Below are 25285 nucleotides of genomic sequence, written 5' to 3'. Positions count from 1 at the left end.
GAGGAAGAATATCGGGATTGCTTCGTCCAGAACAAATGTACTGTTTCGGCCGGCCTGACAGGCGTATAGCAGACGACGTCCCTACTTCCTTCGGTATGCAGACGGTGAGGAAAGCCTCGGGGGAAAAACAAGTAACCTGACGAGAAATTCAAGATGGCTCCTTGCAGACGATGCTTTTTGTTTCGCGCGAATGTTCCGTTTTTAGGCCTCCGTTCTTTCATTTCTCCTTTTTTTTCTGTCTGGTATCGGTGTCACGGTTCTGCCGTTCTCGGTAATGCGTGGCTCCGTTCGCGTCTTAAATGTCTTTCTTCGGTGTAAGGAAGATAAAATAACGTTTATTTTTTGTCGCGGCGACCCATAAATCTTGCATGCACCTCGGTGTTATATTCTCCGCCACGGCTCCTCGTACAGCATGTCGACGTGAAAAATTCATCCGTTGTGGGCTTTAGTTTTAAAAGCAGGAGGTAGAGAAAGGGAGTTATCCTTGTTTTTATGTTGCCAGATGTGACGGAGCCTTTCGTTTTGTTCGTTTTTTTTTGTCTTCGTCGGACGTTATTGGCGGAGACGGGAAAGAGGGCGGCTCTCTTGTGACCTCACGCGCGTAGTGAACCGCTGCGAGCGCCTCCTCGTGTACCTCCTGGCTGTCGGGACTTGCGAATCGATTTTCCACAAGCGACGTGGTTGGCGATTGCTCGACCAGATGGCGCCACGCTTTAATTTCTATGTTTTGGCCTCTTGTTTCGTTGGTTGCTACTATGTTGCGCCAGCGCTGTCCAGGCGCCGTGCAGCTCTAGCTTTGTTTTCTTTACTGAAAATGCCATCAATTCTATATGTCACAGTCGCATGTGGGTTTCTTTTTTGCCGCTGCAGCGAATTGGCTGATCTTTTCTTGTATCACTATCCCAGGACAGTTCTTTTTTTTAAATTTAGCCTTGTGTTCTCGCCAAGTTAATGCATTCTGTAAATGACTAAGAGTTCTGGCTCTTTTTGCGAGAAGCGTGGTGAAAGTCGTTGTTATAGTATACAAATACACAAAATATGCCTACAAAATGTGCAGGTGTTTGTGGAATTTCTACGTTAGTGCAGTTTCGCTCTCGATATTGCACTTTTTGAATTTTTACCCATAATGAGCGCGTGAATACCAGTTCCTTACCTTTGCTCATAAACTATCTTCGTAAATATGCTTCTAATTTTTCGAGGCATTTTATACAGCAAAGTGGTAGCGTAGTATATGTACATGGTTTCCTACAGTTTCTCCTAATCAGAGAGCTATATCCGCTGTTGGGGTGGTTCAAATTCGATTTCATATCTTTGTTCAAGATGGAATTCCAGGGAGCAAAGGGGAAAAAAAAAGGTGTGCTACTGTTCTTGTTTCGGTTTCTTTTGATCGTTCATATGTGGGTTGACTACCTCAATCTCGGTCCTTTCGCGGCGGTGACTAGCGCCTTCGCTAGTTCCTATAATTGCAGGTTCTCGTCTCGGTCAGCAAAGCCGTGAACATTTTTCCTTTTTTTTTCCAGTCCGTTGTCTGGAAACTTGCCGTTGTTTTAAAAGAGCAGGCACGACATGAAACAACACTTCCTTGTTTTGTACGCTTAGAAGACTCTTGAAACGATCACAGTGCGAAGCACACACATGGCACGACAGGCGCTATCCTGTTGGGCTGTATATTTGTTTTCTCTTTGTTTGCGCAGCATTTAGCCGGTCAGCGTTAAGTATAACTAGCCGTAATAAAATGCGTCGTTTAGGCTTTCTTTAATGCCATCGTACCGGGCCTTATTTACTTCCTAGTTTGGACGGCGGTAATGGGCGTTTGCCTGTAAGCAGTGATAAAGTTCTGACAAGGAGGAGGAAGAGGGGGGGGGGGGGGGGCTTTCTGAGGCCTCTCCCTTGTCGTCCCTTAGACTTAATTGCGATGCGCAGGCGACAGAACGGCACTGCTTCAACCGGCAATTGCTTCAGGCGTGGTAAGCGTGCCGTAAAGGTCAAACTCCCACGCTAGACCTTTATTGGATGGCGTGTCCGAAGAGGGGAGACGCTTCATTTGACGCCAAGTGCTCCCGACATTCAACTGGCTCCGCGCCTACAATGCCATTATGGCGTCGTTCCTACAGCGCTGCCATTTGAAGCTTCGCTCGGGCGCGCTTGGTTGAGGCTTGTGACGGTCGATTTAGCCGCCGCTCTCTCCCTCTTAAGTGCTGACTGGGAAGGCTGGTAGAAGGAAGCGCCGGCCGTGTCAATTAAAAGAAAAAAGGGCGTGGGGGGAGGGGGGGGGGCTGCAGAAAAGCGAGAGCATTGTAGTGAGTTTGTGTGCGCGGTGCTCAAGAAAGCTGCTCGTAAAAGGGCAAACGGCTGCGCCGCCTCTTTTTGGCGAGCCGACGCGGCGACGACGGAGAACTCGTTGTCTGCTCCCCAGATGGCGCAGGCTTACCTCCGTCTTTTCTCTCTTTCTTGGCGGTTTTATTATATGGTGGTCCCTAGATGGCGCGAGCTGACTTCATTCAGCGCGATCCTTTATTGTTTTCGTTTGTTTTCTACATTTTCATAGGGAGTGCTTTCTTTTTTTTTCTTGCTTGGTTCGAGAGCAGACTATAAACTCTCTGTGCGTTCCTTAGATGGCGCTGGCTGCTTGACATGCTCGGGCGGATTTTGTTCAGTCCTTAAAGGCGTAGTTGACATCAAGCGGCATTCGGGATTTTTTTTTCTGAGTTTTTGATCAGCGTATTAAGAGCTTTTTCTTGTCTGCCATGCGAAATTTGCAATAATAAAAAAAGAACGCGCCGTCTGCTTTCTAGGCGACGCATGTCGACTGCACCAACGTTTATAGACATTCTGACAAGACCGTAACCTCTCTTCATGAGTATAATGCTTTTAGTTATTTTTCGTTTTCAAATTTCAAAAGGCCGCTTTCAAAAGGCCGTTACTACTGTAGCCGGCCTGAACAACCCCGTCGGTAGTAAACAAGTCTTTATACGCTCAATACGCGGGGCATCTCCACTGTGTTTACTGTCCCGTAGAAGACTGCAAAGGCTTTTCGAATCTCGTGCGTGGTTGCTCTGCAGTTGTCTGGTTCAACGACAATTTTGCGCGTTATTATTTGGGTCGCGTTTCGCGTCGTTAGTGCCGTGGTTAAGTACGCCTGGCTCCGACACTTCTCGTGCCCGGCTTCTGAATTTGTAGGGCAACCGTTTCCTGTCATTCTCTTACGCCCCCCCCCCCCCCCCCCCCCCCCCCCCCCCCCCCCCCCCCCCCCCCCTCGGCGCCAACTGACGATAAATTGGGGTTATCATTTCCAGCGCTTCCGGGATAAGCTGAAATGATGGGCGAGACGGACATAGCTGGTGATGCCGCTTTTCCCCGCATGGGTAGCACTGAAAAACTCTATAGCAAAGGTTAAAATTTCGAAATGAAATCCAGGTACGTGCATCTAGGGGAGTTTACATCTGGTGGCGTCACCTATGAGCTAGTTTGCGAGCTACCGTTGAAAGGCCGCAGGCTACGCCTTCTCTTTATAGTTCGGACAGCGAGCCTATTAGTTCGCTTGAACACCGCAAGGCGGCGCCACAAGTCAGTTGACCTTCAAAATTTCGGCCCATGTGTCATATTTCGGCGCATGGCGCCCTGGGAAGGCACGGTGGAATAATTTTTCTTCCACCGTGGATGAAGGCATCTGGGAAAATGTCAGAGACTGACATTCTTCCATCGTGATCAGAGATGTCTGACCAAGGCGCCATCTCTGCGCTGCCAGTGCTTCTCGCTTCCAACTTTGCTCCCGAGATGGCGCCACCCGTACCGTCCGCTTCAAGGAACGCAGTGCGCGGCCAGTCACGTGGACGTTCCTGAGAGGTCCAGCCGTGCGCGCTTTGTATTACAGAGGACGCTGTAGAGGGAGGGGTTGGCGGTTGCACGACGAGGAGGAGATGGAAAGGGTTGTGAGCGTGGTGCGTTCTGGTTCTCGTGTAGTGCGCGGATGGATCGATCCGTACGTTGCCGCATCACTAGTTTGGTGCACCGTAGCCTTAGACGCGAGGAGCAGCGCTCGCACCTATAGCGCTGACGCACTTGGGACGTGGGCGACGATGCCAGCTTTGAATCTAATCTGACGCGCAACACAGTTCTTGGGCGGACGGGAAAAAGTAGGGGTGCAGATAGCGGGTTCACTGTAGCTATTACTGTTTAGATCATAAGCTCCGGGACATTTGCGAGAGCGATGGCGTTTGTTAATTTAACGGAGGCTACTCTGCGCCGCATTTTCCTCCCGCTCGACTTTGGTGCACGCAACTGCTGCGACGCATTCGGGAGAGCACGCGGGGGGCCTCGTGTGTGCGAGTGTGACTGGGCGATGCGCCGCATACACGCACTACGTGCAAGCGCCGGGAGCTCCAGGTTGGCCGGGGCGAGCGTGTATATGGGCCTTGTCCGCTTCTACGGGGCCGGGGAATATGTGCGTACGCCGTCCGCGATTGCATCGATTTCTATTTTTTCTCTTATTTCTTTATCCCCCGTTTCTCGCCACGTTCCCTTCTTTAGAGAGAGCGAGAGGTCCTCTTTCTTTCTTTATTTCTTTCTTTCTCATATCAGCCTATATGCGTCCGGCGCGGAGAGGAGTAGGAGGAGAGGGGGAAGGAAATCGGATTAGGAAAGAGGACGAGTTTGAGCGAACCTGGGCCGAAGAAGATGCCGAAGGGACCGGTAGCATCGAAGAATATGACTCCCCGTGCTTTTGCGCTTCCTTGGTATAGCGTTCGATGTCTCTTTCTTGGGCACGCGCGTAGGACATGATTCGGGGAATGTTGCTGGCTCTTTTTCCTCTTAACTTCTTTTTCGTCCTGGGCCAAATCAGGCTACACGTCTCCCCGATTCCGTTCCCTTCTTGCCTCTGCATAATCTGAGAGCCGAAAGATTTTCTTCTTGTACGATGCGTGTCATTGGACGGCGCGAGTATTACGCGCTGTGGAGGAACTGTGTCAGGCAGCCGTGGTCAGGTGCGCTTGGCGTGTATGTTTCGTGTTTTCTTGCGTCCGTGGTACACGGTGGCGCTGCAAGCGGTGCTCTTTGCTGCAGCTGGTTGGAGCAGTGTAGAAAGAATTGAACGTGTTCTGTTATTCACAAGGGTGGAAACTTGGGCGAGTCGGTAACGGTGATCCATGGAAAGTGAGAGTAGCGCAAAACGGGACAAAGGGACAGAGAAAGACAGACACAACACAGGCGCCTGTGTTGTGTCTGTCTTTCTCTGTCCCTTTGTCCCGTTTTGCGCTACTCTCACTTTCCGTGTTCTGTTAGGCTGTAAAGCTGTGCATCCAGATATCAAGGAGGGCACGGTCAGCCTTCGGGATGCTGTGTGTTTTAGGGATGTTCAAAAGAAAAAAATATGACACATCGGCAGAGAGCCGAACAAATGGGACTATAGAGTCTTTGTGGCGTAAAAGGTGAATGGAGAAATTCCACGAACTGTCACAGAAATCGCAATATAGCTTACAACAGAGATTAAAAAGATAGTTTACTATGGCGGAGAACCAGAATATCACTGAAAGTTTAAAACAAAGTACTAAAGAAATGAAATATCCACTTGAATTTGCTAGGCCAGGTGGTGCACGCCAACGTCCCGACTCGAACGGGGTGGCAAAAAAAAATTAATCCACCCATCCATTTACACGCCTTGGCTGCAAGCATTTAGACGCGTACCGCTGTTGAAACTTCTCGGCCATTACCGCGATGCATGTAGCCTAGTCTGCACCTTATCGGTTTTCTTTCTCGCGAGAGATACGTTGGGAACTACTGGCTTTCATTGGGGCCGTCAGAGTTGATGCCCTATAAGTCTGCTAATACTGACTAGAAGCGATTGAATGCCTGTAAGTGGGTCGATCTGCCGATATTGCAGCTTTTAATGAATCCAACGTTTTTCTCGTATATCATTTCGCTCGCTTATAGTAGGAAAGCATATCCGTTTTTCGATTGATAAGCCTTTGTTATTATCTACGTGTGATCTGGAACAAACGAATAAATAAAATTTAAATGAAAGAGTGGTTGTCATTCATGGCGCGAGTTGAAATCGGATGCTTCAGCTTTTCTATAGTTAAGCGGTGTACGCCACTGTTAATGTTCAAACCTTCTAACGTTGACAGTTGCCCCCTTCCCCTCCGTCCTCTCTTTCTCCGGATTAAACAGGCTGCGTGATGCGACCTTGAACTACCGCTCCTTTTACTTCAGTGGTTTGACCTTGAACTACCGCTTCTCTTACTTGAGTGGTTTGACCTTGAACTACCGCTTCTCTTACTTGAGTGGTTTGACCTTGAACTACCGCTCTTCTTACTTGAGTGGTTTGACCTTGAACTACCGCTCCTCTTATTTGAGTGGTTTGACCTTGAACTACCGCTCTTCATACTTGAGTGGTTTGACCTTGAACTACCGCTCCTCTTGAGTGGTTTGACCTTGAACTACCGCTCCTTTGAGTGGTTTGACCTTGAACTACCACTCCCCTTACTTCCACGCTCGCGAATCCTAATGGACAGCCGGCGAATGCCGAGTCTCTTAATGGACGTCTACTCACCCGGCCGAATTTGGACTTCGTTCAGAAAAGTGCCCCGGAGTAGACTCGTTTCAGAACACTCCGCCAATGCCTCCACTGGCGATTGCGGAGATGATCGGTTTTTCGCGCCGAAAACTGAATATCTCGCATAAACGAGTGTTCGCGCAGGGGCGACGTGGGGCATCTTTTCGTGTGGCGAATAGGGTGCATCGGGGAGACGCACACCTTACAAAATTTTTTAGGCAGTGTATAGACTGCTTAGAAACGTTTTTCTTTAATGTCTATTGGTGTTCTATAGACAAATTCTTTAGACCACTCTATAGACAATACAAATCTCCTAAACAGTCCATAGAAGTTTGTCTAAAGTTTATAGGCATTCTATAGACAAATCCTATAGACTACTCCATAGACAATAGAAATTTCACAGACAGTCTATAGATTTGCGACCGTATACTTTTAGTAACGCGGTGGTCGAATTTCGATGGAGGCGAAATTCTAGATGCCCGTGTACTGTGCGATGTCAGTGCTCGTTAAGGCACCCCAAGTGGTCCAAATTCCCGGAGCCCTTCACTACGGCGTCTCTCATAGCCATAGTCGCTTTGGGATGTTAAACCCCCATAAACTAAACTAAACTAAACCTTTAGTAACCCGTCTGTAGACTATAAAAAGACTAACTGAAATATATGTAAGGATGCAATAGAGTGTATAAAAAGCCTGCAGGAAATGTGTAGGCTATTTTTGTAAGGGACCGCCACAGTTGAGTTTCCAGACCATCTGTGTATTTCTTCAAAACACAAATTTGTACATCGAATGACTTCGGTAGGACTCTTTTCAGTGTCGTAGGTTGTGACGAGCGTTGCCGATGGGAGCCGGACTTCCGAGGGAGTCTCTTTCATCGCCGCCTTTGCAATGCCGGAAAACGAGGAAATTGGTCCGGCTGTCGTCTGCGTGGAAAGGAACGGGGCGAATAATCTATCCCGGCCTTCTTTCTCATCTTGGACTCTGTCCAAGCGCGAGCGATCGACCGTGAGCGGGACTCCTCCATTGCTGGCCTTGAAAGGGCCCCTCTGCCTGCCGCGGGAACGCGAAGGAAGTGCGGCAAAGCGTGCGGCAAAAAAAAAAGAAAAGTGAGCTCTTTACTCGCTGTTCAATAATCGGTAACAGGGTGATAATAAAGTTTTCCCTCTTATGCCGCGTCAAAACATACGTGGGTAGCTGGGGGGTATATAGGAAAAACAAGCTTTAAAGGGCTACGCCGGTATAAGAAAAGGGTAAAGTAGTGGACTATAAGCAAAGGCAGAGCTTCACCCCCCTCCCCATGAACGAAATAGGTGAATCGGCTCCAGCGCGAGAGAGAGAGTGAGATAAAGAGGAAGCGGGAATACAGAGATGATAACCAGAACGGTGTTCTGGTTGTATACCTGGGTGTACTGGTTTCATACCAAAACACCCAGCGCGCGGGTCAGTCTGTGCCAATCATCCTGATTCCTCACTTCGCCGAAGGCTATACCGTAACGAATGATCTTGCGAATCGTTTGAACTGGCGACTAAAATTTGAGTGTGGCTAGTTAGTTTATACTTTAAGCATTAGAGAGCAGCGCAAAAGAATGGCACGGAACGCTGTAGAAACATAGAAACACAGGACGGGTGCTGTGTTTGATTAAGGAACACGGTAGGAACGGACCACAAGAACACATGACACTGACGTTTCTTTTTTTCGCATCTAGAAGAGGCTTGGGTAGGTCTGAAAACTATATAAATCAATATTCTGAACAGCCTGTGACTGTCCTTCCTGTTGCACCCGGTTTTGGACTGTCAGAGCTGTCAGGACTGTCAGAGCTGAATGGAACGAAATGAGACACGAGAGAAGCGCACAGTGACCGTGTCCCGCGTCTGGCCGCTTTTTTTTTTTTTTGGTGCGACGAATCGACCTCTTTTCTTGTCTTCTCGTTCACTGAAAGGCCATATCTCACTTCCCACAAAGTCTCACTGTCACACGCGTAACCATTGCCGCGCTTCGGCATTGTAAACACGGTAGCAATATCTGCCCCATTTGTGCCGCTGTCGAAACGGTTTTTTTCCCCCTCCCGTTCGTCAGCTGCATTGAGAAAGCGAAATAATAACAACGAGACTGAAATGAAAGACTGGAGCTCCGAGGACACTGAGCTGATGTGGACAGAAATTAAGCGGAACGCCCACTCACTGAACCTTCTACGGAGGCGACAACATCGTGCCGCTCGCGCTCTTTGACCTTTGGCGCGGCCACAACATCCCGTGTCATTCCTTTCGCGCCCGCGGTCGCCACTTTCGATTGCGGTTTGTTTGTAATCCCCCCCCCCCCCCCCCCCCCCCCCCATCACTGCTGTATATACTTTTACTACCGGCCGGGGTAGTGTGATCCAGCATCTTAGCGCTGGCTGTGGATCGGCTTCGTATGTGGCTCATTTGGGTCGGAACCGGCTTCCGGGTCTCTTTACGGCACTCGCGGGCGCGGCGTTTCTTGCAAGCCGCGCGGGGGGTTTCGGGTAAGACAACGCCCCGCGTGGGCGAAGTTCTGGGGCCGAAAGTGGCGGGAGATTTTCGTCACCCACGTCTCCCGCGACTGCGGCGCTGCAATCGGGTTACCGGCGGCAGCTTGCCTGCCTGTCGAAAAGAGATTTCGGGGGCTGTTTGTGGACTGGGAGTCAGTGCTTGTCCATTACCGCCGTCGAGTGTCGGTATTCTGTTTTTGTCGCAGTTATTTTTGGACGGCTGGCTACACGTCTTTCACTTGCTTTTTTCTTTTTGTAAGATTGTAGTTCTGATGCGTGGGTCTTATATATTTCTTTGCTCTTTTTTAAGGCGAAAGCCTTAAGTGGCTCATACTGTCGTCCGTTCGCAGACGGTGTCACACGTTTAACTCGGGAACTAAACAAGATACCAGAGAAAAAATGGTTGCTTCAGATAGAGGCAGAAAAAATGAACCTAGAAGCCAAGTTTGATGACTGTAGAATAATTAGTTAATTAATTATAGGCAAAATGTCCAAATTGCGTTGAAATAGCGCTGACGTCGATATAGCCACAGGAATGGTGGGACGTCACATCCACCGGAAGTCGTCACGGCACAGTGAAAATTGTCACAGAATGGTCGGCTTTCGCCTCTGAGCGCTTTAGTTGCCAAAGTGCCCCGTAATTCTTTTTTTTTTCGGGGATGTTGGCGCATTTTTCCAACTTCCCTCCTTGTTACGCCGTACGCCGCTTCTGCCCTATTCAGAAAGCATCTTTATTGGAGAACCTGTCTTCCCTAGCCCAAGTGTCGGAAGGTGAGGAAATGGTTGAGAAGAAGTAGGAAATTGTGACTGAGGCGGAGTGCGCAGCAAGAATTGAGGCACAGTGAATGCTTGGAAGCTAATCCGTGTAGCACTTAGATTGTCATATTGCATGAACCGCAGTAGGGTAATCTGCTCTGGTCTCGTTTGGTCTCGGTTGGCCTGGTCTCATACGGCCTAGCTCGGTCTGGTCTCGCCTGGTTTGGTCTCTTCTCGTCTCCTTTGTTCTTGTCTGGTCTGGCCTTGTCTGGTCTCGTCTGGTCTTGTCTGGTATGGTCTCTTTTCGTCGCTTGTCGCCTGATGTGATCTCGTCCTGTCTCGTCTGGTCTTGCCTGGCCTGACCTGTTCCATTCTGACCTGTTCTGTTCTGACCTGTTCTGTTCTGACCTGGCCCGCTCGTTCTGTTCTGTTCTGGCCTGGCCTGGTCTGTTCTGACCTGGTCTGTTCCGGTCTCTTCTGGCCTGGTATCTTTTCTTCTCTAAACGTCCCTTCTCATCTGGACTGGTCTGGTCTGGTCTGGTCTCTTTTCGTCTCTTGTCGCCTGATGTGATCTCGTCCAGTCTGGTCTGGTCTTGTCTGGCCTCACCTGTTCCATTCTGACCTGTTCTGTTCTTACCTGTTATGTTCTGACCTGGCCCGCTCGTTCTGTTCTGGCCTGGCCTGGTCGGTTCAGGCCTCGTCTGTTCTGACCTGGTCTGTCCCGGTCTCTTCTGGCCTGGTATCTTTTCTTCTCTAAACGTCTCTTCTCATCTGGTCTGGTCTGGTCTGGTCTGGTCTGCTCTGCTCTGCTCTGCTCTGCTCTGCTCTGGTCCGGTCTGGTCCGGTCCGGTCCCGTCTCGTCTCTCTTCACTTTTCTCTCGTCCGGTCAGGTCCGGTCGTGTTAGGCCTCCTGGCTGCCGCTGCATTCGCTCTCTCTGCTTGAGATGGCTGGCAACCACGCGTGCTGCAGGGAGCCCGGTGCCGTGTATACTTTTCACAAAGGGTGCGCGTTACATCGCTGACTTGGACGCCTGCTTGTTTTCTCTCCTTCCGAGGCGCCTCCTGCTCTTTCTTGCGTCTGTTGTATCTCTGGAATGTTGCTCTCGAAGTCGTAACTTTATTCGCCTTTGTTTCGCACTAGCGAATTCATGGGCGGCCCGAGTCGATCTAGCGCATGTGACTTCATCCACCGTTTATAATTCGTGTTCTACGATCCCACGGTGAGCATGAATTATTCACTCCTGTCGTACTCGCAAGCGGCGGTTTGTGGACGTCGCCCGTGACTGTGGTATGTGAGGTTCGGATAACTCCATTGTTGTCGGCAGAAAAAAATACATCGGTACTGCTTTGGCGCTAGAAGAAATAAACCTAGGACGAGGCTGTTCGCTTCCGCGGAAGTTTTTCTTCGATGGAGGTCCGAGTAGGATTTGTTAGACGCCGACATTGATGCTGTGCCGTCGACAGATGGCTTTTCTATTATGCAGTTGCTCTTGCGGCTCAATCCGTGTTGGAGTTTGTCTTCGGGTCCAAGGTACATCACCGTCGCTGTTGCGAATCTGTTTGGCTGGGCTTCATGAATAGGCTGCCTATTCTCTTTTGCTCGTTCGTGGCACTGTCTCTTGGCCTTTGTCATTTTGCTTCAGCGTCAACAGGTTCTGAATAGTCAACGGAGACGTTGCCCGCTCTATTCGTGGGACCAGCTTATCAGCGGCGTGCTTTTGAATGTGCTTCATACATGTCTTATATTAAATGGCGTGAAGTATATCACCCAGATGCGGACAAGCCTGGTATTTGTGGCACAGTTGAAGGGGAGGTGGTTATAAGGAAAAGAAAAAGCGCGGAAAGTGTCGCACTCTGGGTCGGCACCTTAACTGCGCCGATAAGGAAGGCGCGATAGGCGATAAAGGAACGGGAAAGAGAGCGGAGGAAAATATGCTTGGCACAACTCCAAACTGAATTATCCGAATGCGCGGTGAAGTGAGGAAAAAGGAGTGATTGGAAGTCCGTCTCACTCTTAGCTGGGTCGGGCTGATCGTCTCGCTCGGCGGCCGAGTTCGTCTATATACATGGCTAGTTAGGAGGCTCGCTTTTTCGTTCCTGTACTTCTCGAACTAGCTCCACCTTTTGCGAAAAAAAGAAAGAGTTCTCGGGCAAATCGAGGCGCTACACTCACTATGTGCTTCATTTTCTGTCACCTCCAGGCTTTGGTGGCAGCTAATTACCTGCTCGGGCTAATTTGTCAGCCGGCTTCTTTTGCTCTAAAACTGCTGGCATAACGTAAACGTGACACATATTTTTGGGGCGGCAGTGCTGCGCGCGCCAACGTGTTAACGTGCTAAACCCGGAAGCCCACTGGCGCGGTCTGCGGCGGACGCCTCTTCTATCGATGCCTGCCTGCCTGCAGGGCTCCTTCTTTACATTGGACCGCTGTATGGTGGCGAAGCTTGCGCCCTAGTGCCACGTTTCCGGGGCGTCTAAAAAAAAAAGCGAAATATAAGGTGATACTGCGTAGAGCTTGTACACCTGGTGGCGACACACGCTTCGCAGGCGCGCCCGAATGTTTACGGAGAGTGGGTTTTCACTTTTCATTTTTTTTTTCCTCCGCGCCGCGCGCAGGCGTTCGGCCGTATAGCGCAGGGAGTGCATGGGGACATCAGTCGGGCGGTGCGTTGCCTCTCGTGCGGCGCTCTTTCGTTCGTGGCCCTGTTTTGCCCTTGCGGCAATCCCCGCAGGCTCGCACGTGCCAGGGGCACGTATAGGGACAGCGGGACAGTATAGGGACACGTATGGGGAAGAAGGCAGTGCAGGGCCGTAAATACTTGTTAGCGCAAGAAACGTTTTCTCGTTTGCCATACTGCCTCCATGTTTTATTTGGTCTCTTTTCTAGGGAAATGTCGTCGCTGTACGGTGCTTCCGTTCTCTACCTCCTATAGTCCACTGTTTCTTTATTCTTGTCGCCGAGTCGTGAGGCCGTGCGTGGCGTGCCTCCGGACTATGCTGTGATTGCGTATCTGGGGCCAGTGGGTTTCTAGGCTTCTCTTCTATTATGTTGGCCTCGCTGCGGGATTGGGTCTCCGGGCGGTTGGAACTTGCGACATAGGTGGACGATGCTTCACCGCGTTGATAGTGCGGTGGTGAGATGGTTTCGGTGCCTTTGTGTATATGGGTGCGGCGATTTTATGTGGAAGGAGCAGGGAAGAGAGAGAGCGTGGCCGCTCTGGTTCGCTTTCTGCCTTATTTTTTTTCGCGAGGCGTTTCTTTTGTTCGCGCTGGACTCGTTTGTTACTGAGCGAGTGACATATAGGCTCTTGGGGGGAAGGAGTGAAATAACCACCGCTACTTTCCCCAAGCTACGAATGATGTTGTTGGGAAAGGTTTGCACTGTCTAACACGGGGGTGCTCGTGAACGTTGAATGCACAACACAACTGAAAGAGGCGGTGTTCGTTCGCATAACATTGTAGAAGCTTGATTTTGTGTGTTGTTTTGTCTGCTCTAGAGTATCTCGCGTTTTCACTGCACTGCACTGTACTGGACATGAACATAAAAAAATGTTTTGTTGGGAACTTGGTTGATTCTGTAGCTGGAATGCAGCTCTTGTTATATATGTGCGAAAATCTTATGGGTGGATGTTAAGATTTGAAACGTAGACATCCGGCTTAGCGTCAGTACCACACCCTGTTAGGCTCGGAACTCGTACCGGATTACACGGTGCATTGCTGTGAACGGTTTCTCTTCAATAAAGCACAGCTTCTCTTCACGTTCTCTTACGTCCACAACTTGCAACTCCGCTGTGCCGGCGTCTGCGTATGCCTCAGTGACGTTCTTCCTAGTGCCGCCCATCCGCTGCGGTTGGACCAACGTTTTCTCCTGATGTGGGTTTATTGTTATCGCTTTGTTTGTTCCTGCCCCGCGCACTCTGAAGGCGCCATTTTCTCTTCCGGTCTGACGCTAGCGGGGCTAAGCCTCGCGGCATGCCAGACACGCACGCACGCACGCACACACACGCATGAGCACTACCGGGTTGGCAGGGCATCTTAATGCAATTTCGGAGCGTCGTCGCTGTGGACCTCCCGTCCTCCGCTCTGCCCCGCGCGTAGCGTTCCCCTCCTTTATTGCCTGTTTACCGCGGTGCGCGCCTGTGTACACCCACGTCCTAGCCAGCCTTGCCCCTCCGTGTTTTTTTTTTTGTCGTGCCTATGGCTACACCGTTGTTTGATGTTTGCCCCTTACCACAGTCGGTGCCACGTATGCATCGTCGTTGTTCGCTATGAGTTATGCTTTCCTTTTACCGAGACTTTTTTTGCCTTCCCCCTCTCATGAATTTTTTTGTCTGGTAATAATCGGCGCTAAACATTGTGTTTAACTCTCTCGCTAAAAGCGTTTTCAGCGCTTCGATTACAAGGTTAATGGACGGTAGAGCTTGAACCTCTATTTTACTTTCTCTGCGGCAACGACGACGTGGATGCTGAAGCAATTCCCCCCCCCCCCCCCCCCCCGCTCCTAACGCGCTTAAGTCTACGACTCTTGCGGTCTTCCTTTTGAATACGTAACCGCTACTCCCATTTTGAACGCTCGTTTCTTTATTACTGCTATTCCTTCAACTCTTCTCCGGAGCATAACCTCTGCGTCCGTTTGGATGATGGCTCTCTCCCAGCCAGCAGGGGTTCTGAATTGGTATCTCCTTCAGTCAGATGTCCCGAAAATTTAGTGGGTTTGCCCTCTCATATTCTCGGTTCTCGCTTGTTCGTTATAGTTCTTCGGTTCCTCCAGAGTCCCATTTTTTGGCTTCCAAACTTACATTGCTTTTTCATGGTTGCCGTTCTTTCCTTCCTGAGTGCATCACCCCTCCTGCAGTGTCTGCTGCAGTGCACACAACAATGTCACTGGCAGGACGTATCGCCAAAGTACGGACCTCGAAGGATCTACGTGTGCAGTGCAGTACAGTGTTCATCGCGATCTCTTTTCTCTTCCTTCCTCGTGGGCCACTGCAGCACAGTTTGTCCTGTGAGCAGCGTAAGCTTCGTCCCTTCATTATTTGTAATAGGGTGAAGGGGGGAGGGGGGAGGCGAAAGTGCCAGGGTCTATGCCTAACGTTTCCTAACGCAACATCCCCGGGGATCGCCGATGACGGTTTTACTGCCTCACGGGAGTACAGAAGTTTCTCCCCCTGTCGTTTCTCTCTGCCCTTTTTTTCTTCGCGATTACACACACCGCCTGCAACGTTTGAGCCTAGCATGATCCTTGGTACTCTTTGTTTATCGCCCTTTTTGGGGACGTGTTGCGTCGTTCGGGGGCGCTCGTTACGGTTCTTTATGGCTCCGGATGAGCTATCGGCTCCATCCTGCGGTTATGGCTGCGGCTTGGGGCTAGGGCTGTTACGCGGAGCCATTGCGGTGGCTTAAGTACTTTGTATGCCTCGTGCCCCTTGCCGTGCCGTCTCTGTCGCACGGCGGTTTGTGGAAGCTGGCCTCTGTTATCTTTTCCCCCCCTCTTTCTCGAGCCTCTGGAACGTTGCCTTCACTACATGGCCTGCCAAGAGTTTCCGCGAGCCGTGGTTAGTTGTTATGGAGGTTTATTAGCGCTGCCATCGACTCTCGTTATGTCTTAGGCTTAGGCTCGGGCTGCACGTGGTGACCTCTGCTGTATGTCTACCACAATGCTGTTTCTTTGGATGCCCAAGGTCTTGGAGCGTTGGCTGAGTGGCCCCGATGATGCCGCTGCCCTCTTGGGGTGAACACGTGTCTGAACCGCGTCGCTGCTTCATACACGTTCCCTCGCCGACAATATTTCTGTATTTCAGACCCGGTTGTTCAAGCGGCGATTCCGGTTTTCATTTTTAAAACTAAGTTAACATCCTATGCCCCGCCTTCTGCTCTCTTGGAGCTCATGCGGACTTGGTGCCGGAGTCCGTCCTCTCAAAGTCCGCACCAAAAAAAGCTGACCAGAGAAGAAATGTATCTCTTTCATGGGGCACTTGGTACATCACATTTACAACAGAGACTGAGCCAGTCCTGGCGTTTTGTGTGCCTCCTATGTCTCCGTCTGTCGAGCCGTCTTCTGTTGTAAAAAAGAAAGGTATCTCGGAGGACTGCGTGACATCAACATTATTTTTATTTGGTACCCGTACGCGTCACTTATACCGCCGCTGCACGCCAGACATTCGCTCTTTCTTATTGAAGAGACGCAATATCATACTGTCCCTTCGTATACTACATCCGAGGCCTGCGCGAAAGGTGAAGGTCTTTGTTTATCGGTGTCACTGACGCAACACCCACGTACCTCGTCCTATCGTCGGTGTGATATGCATCGCATACCTTCTTGTAATTCTGGGTCACACGTACGCGCATTGCAGAAGTATGTGGGAATATATCGTGTGATTTTCACGGACGTGACCCTTTAAAGCAGGAGATTGGTGAGTGGTATCGCATTGACAGAGAAGGGTGGGTGGATGGGCGTCAGCGGCACTGTGAAAGAGCTTGAGTCTGAGTATCACCTAATGCATCCGTGAAACACCTAGGCGCGACCTAGAAAGATAAAGCTCTGATGCGACCAGTATTACATCGACAGAGAAAACGCCAGAGGTGCATGATTGTCCCGTCAGTGTAGAGCTGGACCATTAATTGGCGAAGCGCGTGAACATGCTTTCGTATCGTTTCCAGCGTACCGATAGAGTACAAATATATACATGCGAAATGTAAAAAAAGTGGTTGACGGCAGCGATCGTCTCCATTCTTCTTTCCTCCATGATTTTTGTACGCTATAGGAATCGCGAAGGGGGACTTAACCAACCAGTCCGTATATCGGTGCGACCCGTCTCGGTGGCTCAGCGGATATGGCATTCGGCTTGTGAACACAAGCTCTTGGGATCGAATCACCACTCCCGGTGTCTCTCATAACCCATTCGCTGCTTTGAGACGTTAAAGGGACAGTGAGGGCAGTTCCGTCCCCTCCGTTCCGTCCCGTTCCGTCCTCTTTTGAAGTGATTGGCGGTGTGGCATGGCCTCCGAGATCCGCCTGAAAAAACGCGTATCGACACTTGCGAAAGCGGCCAGTAGTGGCGCTACCTGTTTCATTTTTTTTTTGCCTTTTCCAGCTTGTAGATTTCAGCTCTGTTTTCTCCGAGAGTGGTCGCTTCGTGATTAGAAAGCCGCGCTCTATCATAAGCGGCCAACTTCTATTGGTCCGCAGTACCTTTTTAAGCACCACACACGTCATCGGATACCATCACTTAATCTCAGTGCTAACGTACGCGTGCGATCTTCATTTATTGGTCGCACCCCTTTTCACGGAGCTCTTTGTTTGACTAGAGCGGCGGTGTTCATATCTTCGCTCTCGGACCTTCGTTCGAGTGTTATCCATTTCGCTGTCACGTATGGATATAATTGTTCACGGTAGCGGCGACGGTGGTGGGTGTAAAAAAAAAAGGCGTATCTCTTGGCAACGCCCAATGTATGTGCATTCTCTTCGTTCAACGCTATTTCAGTGCCCCATTGGAAGGGTCGTTGCTCTGTGCGGTACACCCGACCTTTCATTCAGGCGCGTGCTTTTCGCCCTGAAGTCTTGTATGTTTTAAGCGTTCTCTTTAATGGCCGGACAGTACTGTGTCCAACAGCGCAGTTAAGTGCTTTAATGGCCGTAAAGTACTGTGTTCAACAGCGCAGTTGAGTTTGTTTCCTTTAAGCGCCTGATGAAGATTTAACCCTGTCATTCGCTCGCTCGAATGTTTGCTCAGGACATTGCCTTGGTTCACGCTTCACGCAGTCTTGCTTCACGTACGCCCATGTTGTCATCTAGTGCAGTGACATGTGAAGTAGCCGAGTTGCGTCATGCTGTGCAGTGACCTTAAAGGACCTCGTGGCGTTTTTCTTGTGCAGCAGGCGTTTTTTTTAGGTGTGGTTTAATTTATACTTTAATTTGTGCTGTTTTTGCTCTGGAACTCGATAAAAGTAAACAAAAAGAAGAAACAGTTCTTAAAACAAAGATCACAGGCCGGCAAGCTGGCCACTTCTGTCGGTTAGTACAATCGTATAGTTCGTAACTTGACTTGTATGGTTTGCAGCCCTACCAGTATATCTGTTTCGGAAAAGTTACGCACCACAATAAAGCTGTACCCGCTCAGTTTGCATCCTGTGATAAAATATTCATTCGGTTGTCTTGTAGCTTTGCTTACGTGTGAAGGCTACTGAAAAGTTTAGCTCTAGGCAAACTGGCTGTTAGTCAGGGACGGAAATATGCGATCTGTGGTTTTATGAAATGTGCCATCCTCTTTGTTCAGTGCGGTTGCGACCTTAAAACAGCCTCTAGTCTCATCTGCTAGAACGAGACAGGTAGCATTGCGCATTTCCTTCTTTTAGGCTGCATTGAATACCGTGTGTGTGTGTGTAATGAAATCCTGCCCTTGATTTGATCTTATTTTTTGCATTGTCCGGATTGCCCCCTTTGAATGAGCTTCTGAAAGGGCTCACGCCTGTCGTAGGTTCCGGCGCCGCGTACCAGTAGTAACGATTGTTTGACGTAAAATGGAACAGCAGTTGCTGCGAGTACCATAACTACTAAAGGGTGGACAACTGAACTGTTTTAAACGAAAAAAAAAAAACTCATCAGAAGGTCTGGGGGGAGGGAGCTGGGGGGATAAGGCAAAGGAGAGCAGAGGGGGGATGCCAAGGGGAGAATTAATGAAACCTCGACGGGGCCATTGATAATGCCGTTTACGTAATACGTTGAGTTTTAACGCGAACAGGGGTGACAAAAACCATACTTATTGTCGACTGAGAACTTCGGGTGCCGTGCGGAGTTTGGCGAGGAAAGCCCGTTTCGCTTCGGCAGAACTAGCAGCCGTACAGTATGGTACACCGTTAAAGGGAACGCGCGGTCGCGTGAAGTTGACTTTTCGCGAGGTTCTGCTGCGGAAAGCCGGAAACAATGCCAAGCTGATTATGGTCCGGAGTTTTTTTCGGCATTCTGTCCCCGTGCATGGATCTCATTTTTCACACCCACAACGCATCGATCACCTCTTCTCGCTGCTTAATTGTTTTTTTTTCCATTCTGTGGTCGCGTTTCGTGCGAAATAAGCAATATTTTATCCGGACTAGATTATCCACGCGTGAGTGACTCGCGTACAGTACACGATGAGTGGCATATGAACCAAGGCACGCGGCCGCATGTTCCCTTTAACAGTGTACCATACTGTACATCGAGAAATCGTCTTGCAGGATCCTAAACGAGATCTTGCATCGCGGTGTTCGATCCTGCGCTGATTTGCTTAGCGGTTTTCATTAAAGGGAGCACGAGAAAATGAGGAGACGTGTTTTATTTATCAGAACCTTTTCTTTCTCAGTGCGCCATGCTTTCTGCAGGAGCGCTCGCTCATCACCCCGAACGGGTGGCGTTCTTCGCGCCAGCTATATTTAGCACCGCCGTCCGCATCTGCCTTTGACGAATGGAGTTACTAAAGATGCCCGTCTTCGCACGAGCGATTTCTTCTTGCCTCTATTCTCAGCACGGGAAGTGAGAGGAGAAGGGGATTGGAGAGGGCTGTAATGTGGAGCCTTCCTTCTTTTTCCACCCCCTCGTTCCCCTTTTCCTGCATCGCATTCTGACGCATCCAGCCGCGAAAGTGTATAGGGCGCTTCCGCTTTCGGGATAGTTGCTTCCGGTTGCGTGGGTGGAGCGGAGGACAGGCGCCATGGAGCTGAAGTAAGCACCGGTTGGGGAGATGCGGGGGAAAAAAAGGTGCTGGAGATATCCGGCTTCGGGATAAAAGGAGAAGCGAACGCGTAATGCGTCGAGTAGGCACGTGTGCATGCTCGTTTTTTTTTTCCTCGTTTTTTTTTTACTACGTGAGGTACGCATCTTAGTAGCTCTGTATGTGTCTTGGTAGTGTTCTTTTTCTTTTCTGAGAAACCCTACTTTCCTTGCTCTTTGGTGCATGTTTTTTTTTTTCGCTCAGCGCCTTGCAGGTGGCAATTGCACTGCGCCAGGGGCGCAAGCTTTTGCTGTGGTATCTGTTGTTTTACTTTTTTTTTCTGCGCGACTTTTACTCGAATTGCGTGCTTGTTGCTGGGGCAGGGCTGTTCTGTACACTACGTGAGCAAGGGCTTAAATGACCTTTAGGCTGAACACTCACGTTGTAGCCTCCGGGGGCACCGGTGGCCAGAGCCTCACAACATTGAACAGGAAATCATTTAGAAAAAAAGAAAAATACAGTATGCGAGCGAGTGCAGTCCCATGTTCCTGTTCGTGATGCCTTTGCTTTTTCGCTCTTGGTGCTGCCTGTCGAACATAGATTTACGATAAAATTGTATACATTGTTGAGATGCGCTATCCACTTTACGTTCTCATAAAAAAAAAATATCCTGGCTTTGGTGCTTGCTCTCAGTGTGGGGTCCTTTAATTGATAAGTCTAGCCGAGCTGAATTCAGATTTCGCCATAGGAGATGGAGAAAGGACACCAAAAATCTAAAATAAAATGAATGTGTTCGCATGAACGCAACGCTTCGCTGCCCCGTAAAAATAGCTTCACTTAAGGTCAGTACACTACGGCCATAAGCGCTGACATTGGGGTTTCTACGATATTGGCGCCTATTTGGTAGATGCTCTAGACAGTCTCCTAGGTCTGGCACTCGCGGCCGCGCAAAGCCATCGCGCGCGTGGTTTAAAAAACACACACCAACAAATGCCGATCCCTGGCGTGCCTGCCCACCAGGCTATTTCGGGGCACATCCATCGGCGCACTCGCCGGCTTCTAAGAATGCGCTGACCCGGCTATGTCGCGCAGCCGAATCCCCCCCCCCTCCCTTTTTTTTTGAGAGAGAGAGAGAGAGCGATGATCCTGAACATTTGTCTTCAGGTATGAAGATTGGTGGATGGGCGTCTCTGCGCCGCTGTCGCCACCTATCGCAGTAGCCCCACATCACCACGGGATGGCCTGTCGATAACTCTGGGCTTATGACGTAACCTGGCGTCCTTTTTTCTTGGAGGTTAAATCTCTCATTTTCTGGGGTGTCCGCCCTGTCTGTTCTGGGGCCCTGCCGTCCGGTGTTTTTTGTGTCGTTTCGCACGCGTCTATAACTGAGCGAAGTTTTTCAAAAAATCGAATGACTGATTTTTGTGCGGTACCGGCGATTGCGGCGATATTTTTTCTGTGCCTGTCGATAACTCTCGGCTTATGACGTAACCTGGCGTCCGTATTTCTTGGAGGGTGAATCTCTCATTTTCTGGGGTGTCCACCCTGTCTTTTTTGGAGCCCTGCCGTCCGGTGTTTTTTGTGTCGTTTCGCACGCGTCTCCAACTGAGCGAAGTTTTTCAAAAATCGAATAACTGCTTTTTGTGCGGTACCGGCGATTGCGGCGATATTTTTTTCTGTTTCTGTTCCTGCGAGGCTAGGAGGCTAACCTCGCAGGCTTGATTAATGACTCCAAGGATTCAAGTGTTAGATATATGAGGGAGGAGTTGCGTAAGCCTCTTACTGTTTTCTTCTTGTTGAAACGTTCAATAAATAATTTCTTCAGTTGTGTGCATTGCGGGCTGTTTCCCGCTCATTCCAACCTTAGCGTTTTTGTTTTGTTTTGTGTAAACCAGTCTTGTATTGGAGGGTGCGCTTTCTGACTTTTTTTTTTCATGCTGACTTGCACTTTGGAGGAGCGAAGCCTCCTTCTCCCTGCTTCGTATTTCGACTCGTTGTTTCATACGTGACTGCCGTTGAATTGCAGGCCGTTGTACGGGCGACTTGAGACCCTTTGAAGTTGCAACTCTCGCGAGAGTACCCCCATCGTGGTCCTTGGCATTTCCGCGCGCGGTTGCGTCTGTAGCTTGGCCGTTCTTTTCTGTACATGTTACCTTTTTCGCGTAGATCTTTGTATGCAGGTATGTGCGTCAGTACCGACGTGGAGGGTTCACTGCTTTCCGCTGTTTGTGTTTCGTCTTTTGTGCGTCCTCTTCAGTTCGTTCTTCACTGCCGCGTTCCGAAATGAATAATGACACCGAATGGGTTTTTGAGCCAGCGCAGGCGACATCTCCAAAAGCCCTGACGCTATCTCTCGCTTGTCTTTTGTTCAGAGAGGAAAGAGAGAGAGCAAGAAAGAAGGAAAAAAAGTCAAGTTAGACGAAATGTACACGATGCTTCAAAAAGAAAAAAAAATGGAGATAGACCGCCTCTTTTCACCAGACCTAGCCTCACTGCCGCCTTCACCATCAACATCGCCATTGAGCTGCTCTTGAGACTTCCCGTTTTCTTCAACCCTTCCTCGTTGTTTATGATACAAAGACGGAACTATATTGCCTGCGTCGCAAAATTTTCGGCGCTGACGGTGGCCACCACATCGAAAAACTTTGTATCGTCGCTGGACTCACGGCTTTGTCATGGTCGTGCGGATGCTTTCTCTCTGCGTTTTCCCTGGGCTCGTTTATTCTTTTTTCTCCTCTTTGCTGACTATCTCTCAGTGTTTGTAAAATATCGCCTCTCTCGTATGTCGAGAACGCGCGAGGGAACGGCACGAAAGCTGGTCGTGATCTAGAATCAGTCGACGCTCCTAGTTTCTGCACTGTGGCGTTGGGTTTGGTGGTCTTAGGGCGGCCTGGTTTTAGCTTTGGTTTCCCACGTTTACTACTGCGTCCGGTAGCGTTTCAGCGGTTTGTATTTCTCTTTTGGGGATTCGGCTGGTCAGTCTGCGAGGAGAGGATTGGGGAAATAAATCGTTCCAGTGCGCCCGCCATTTTCCAGCAAGCTCGGCTAAAGAAACGCTGTGCTCAAGGAACTAGCAGAGCAAGTGATAAAATCTTTTTGCCCGAGTTCATCTTTTTTTTTCTCGTAATACTGTACTGTAGTTGTGAAGAAAAATGGTCCATTCGAAGGCATGAACGGCTCTAAGAGAAACTCGGTTGATGAATGCAAGGAAAGCGGTGGAATATCGTAGCCTCATTGGGCTGAATGTTTTGTTTATTTTTTATTTTTGCGGAAGAATCCAGTGAGAGGCGCCCTGCGCAGTTCTCTCTGCTTTTGTATTTAAGGCGGGCGCTCTAACCATGTCTCATAGTCGTCATGTCGTAAACCATAGCGTTGCGGTCTTTTTTCCCGCGGCTAGCTGTTAGTTCAAGGCCTCCGGAACTCTTTTCAGGTCGCGTGCCAAGTCGGACCCCGATCGGGCATTGTTTCTGGCATTGTTAGTGCTTGCGCGATAAATACGCGTTTCCTTGTTCTCCTGGAAATTTGGAGCGTGAGAGCAGGCAGATTTTTTTTTTATGGAATCGTATATGCGTGATTGCGAGAGATCTGGCTGTGAGTATTGAATCTTCCGACAAATTTGTCCTTGAATGTGAACAGACAGGAATATCTGTCTACCCGGTTGGGAGTCGAGCTGGAGAGAAAAGGACAGAGCACTTCGACCAAAAGTCTTGTGAAGAGAAACGCACCGTTTCGGGGTCGACTTCACTCTTGCAGAGGTGACAACTTGGAGTCAAGAGAGGCGCTTTGTAATCCGTTGTCTGATTTTGTGCTATTGTTTAAGGAAAAAAAGGAGTTGCCTCCTTGTGAATCAGTCTTTTGGGGAGGCTGGGATTCACGTTCGCAGAATGCGTGTTGCGGAAGACGGGGAGGAACTTTGCCGCATTGCAAACGCCATGGACTTCCTGCCGATGGTAGGCAACGTTGACACCCCTAGCCATGAGGAGAATAGATCGGCAGAACAACCGGCATCGGACTTTTGGTCGCGATGTTAATACTTTTGTGGGAAATTCTTCTTGGTTGTAAAGATTACTCAAGAAAAAAAGAGGAGTGATTGAAGTGGAGGGCCGTGCCAATATCTGATCTGTATTACTTAAAAAGAGTGTACCCTCGTTGTTAGGCAGAAGAAAACGAAGGCATGTTCTCAGTTGGTTGGCATCTAGGCTGGTAAGTGTGGCAGGCCCGCCACATTTTCGTCTGTGACATGGATGCTAACTAAACGGCGCGATTTCGCAGGATGGGCCTCGTGCAAAAAGCTTAATTGTGTGCACTCTGACAGTGAAAGGGACATCTTTTAAAGGTGGTAGAAAAAATCAGAAATAATTTTAGAACACCACGCATCATGTTGCGGGTAAAATCGCGATGAGTTCCACTTAGGAGGGGGCTTAATTAGCTTCAAGTGTAGGGTTTGCATTGCCCCGATTTGGCGGCTTTAACTTAATTTTTGATCACACATCGCAGTCGCTAATCTGGTACCGATCGGATTAAAGAATTATTCGAGTTGCGTTGGAGCACTTTTTTTTTAAATATTCGCCCACTTTTAATCAGAATATAGGACGCGCCGAATGATCTCGTTCATAGAAGAAAAACAGTTCAAACGAAGTCATCTTTTGAGCACAGTTGCGGATACGGGCTATTTATGGTTCGAAAATTAGTCCGCTGAGGAAACGCGGCGCGGGTTTATTCGTAATGTGCACCGAATATCTCCCAAGCAACTGGGCAAGATACGTGAACGCTGGCGATCGCATATTTTCCCATAAACCTGGAAAAGCGGTGAAAGGGTGACAAATGACTGTCTTCCTAAATATTGCTTTTTTTTCGTTTGAGCTATATCTGCTATCGGGCAGTTACGCAGCTTTGAAGATTAACGTCCCATTGTTCAGGCTGGCTACGTTTTCGATGCTCTCCCACGCCTACCTTCCCTCTCCCTTCTTCCTTTGCACGTTCTTCTGTTCGCGCTTTGTCGATGAAATAAAAATTTATTGCCTTTTTAAGACACGCTTCGTGACCTGGCTTCGTTTCTATTTCTATATTGATATTTTTTTCTAAATCTCCTTTTGAAGCTTCCTTTCCTAGCCGCTCGACCAATTTTTCACCTTGACATTTAAAAGGTCTTTTCTGCTGTCACTGGTTCTTTCACTGGGGAATGCTTCTCGCTCCGAGGCTTTGCTGTGGAACTGTCGACACAATTTCGGTATTAGGAAGTGTATCGGGGTTGACAGAAGGCGCTCGGAAAACTGGGGCCAAGGTAAAGGCGGTGGCTGATTCTTTGGGCCTGCAACATATTTGGAGGGAAAATTGTTCGCTCTACAGGAATCTTTGGCGCCTTTACCCGCTCAATTCTAAAAGCTTCCGTTTGTTTCGACAGCTGCTACAAACAGGAAGAGTGCCAGACCATCTGGTAGGTTGTTTACTTTGTTCAACTTCGGCTTCGTTCACACTGACATTTTCCCGCGACTCGGCGTTCGTGAGGCGTTTCAGATAAAGTGTCGGATTTATTTTATTCTCTAGAAAAACATGCCGAAAGGGCGTGCCCTACGTCATCGCTCGCCAACTTGTGCAAGTGTTTTATAAGCGAATGAAATGATTTGGCTCTCAAAGTGCTATGGTGAACTGGAGCGCCCGCTTTTTCTCCCCCCCCCCCCCCCCCCCCACCCCCGCCCAATTGCGTTTTTAAAGCGGGCTTTCCCGCATGGTGACGCTGTATGTGGTGGTGCACCCTTTACAAGTCATCACATCCGTCGTGA

The 25285-nt window shown here is 49.4% G+C and overlaps 1 protein-coding gene across 7 annotated transcripts in view; it reads left to right on the top strand.

The window, feature by feature from the left end:
- The window catches only part of Snap25 (Synaptosomal-associated protein 25kDa), a 196328-nt gene that overhangs the window by 44941 nt on the left and 126102 nt on the right, over positions 1-25285 (top strand). The gene's annotated exons all lie outside the window — the stretch shown is intronic.

The sequence above is a fragment of the Amblyomma americanum genome, chromosome 5 (genome assembly GCF_052857255.1).
Source record: "Amblyomma americanum isolate KBUSLIRL-KWMA chromosome 5, ASM5285725v1, whole genome shotgun sequence".
NCBI classification, from domain to species: domain Eukaryota; kingdom Metazoa; phylum Arthropoda; class Arachnida; order Ixodida; family Ixodidae; genus Amblyomma; species Amblyomma americanum.
The sequence above is the reverse complement of the archived record's forward strand: the minus strand, read 5'-3'. Positions and strand labels throughout refer to the sequence as shown.